The sequence below is a fragment of the Trichomycterus rosablanca genome, chromosome 26 (genome assembly GCF_030014385.1).
Source record: "Trichomycterus rosablanca isolate fTriRos1 chromosome 26, fTriRos1.hap1, whole genome shotgun sequence".
Classification (NCBI taxonomy): domain Eukaryota; kingdom Metazoa; phylum Chordata; class Actinopteri; order Siluriformes; family Trichomycteridae; genus Trichomycterus; species Trichomycterus rosablanca.
The window spans coordinates 447,099-447,696 of NC_086013.1; positions in this window are offsets into that span (position 1 = coordinate 447,099).

Here is a 598-nt window from a genome sequence, read left to right on the forward strand (position 1 = left end):
ACCCCCCCCCCAAACACCCCAACCCCCCCACCCAAAAAAATAAATAACTAAAATAAAAACATGAGCTCTGATATTTACACACACACACACACACATATACACACACACACACACTGATACACACACACACACACACACACACACATACACACACTGATACACACACACACACACACACACATACACACACACACACACACACTGATACACACACACACACACACACACACATGATCCATGACTGAATAATCTGCATATCATTTCTAGAATTTGTATTAATTTTGTGAAGCGTTTTATTGTGTGTAAAACTGTGATGACGGAGGAGGCCGATAGATGGCGCTCCAGTCCACCCAAAAGTGCAGCTCATCACCCACTCACACACACACACACACACACCCACACGCACGATTCCATTCAAATTATTCAACATTTTACTCCTTATTTCACTTTATTTACTGTAATTTATTTATAATAATTTCTTAAATAATGATTAAATGTATAAATTTAAAGATTTTACACAAATGAATCGAGTTTAAATGATTTTATTGGTTGGGAGAATCTTGACTGTGTTGAGTTTTATTGATGATGGAGGAACTGG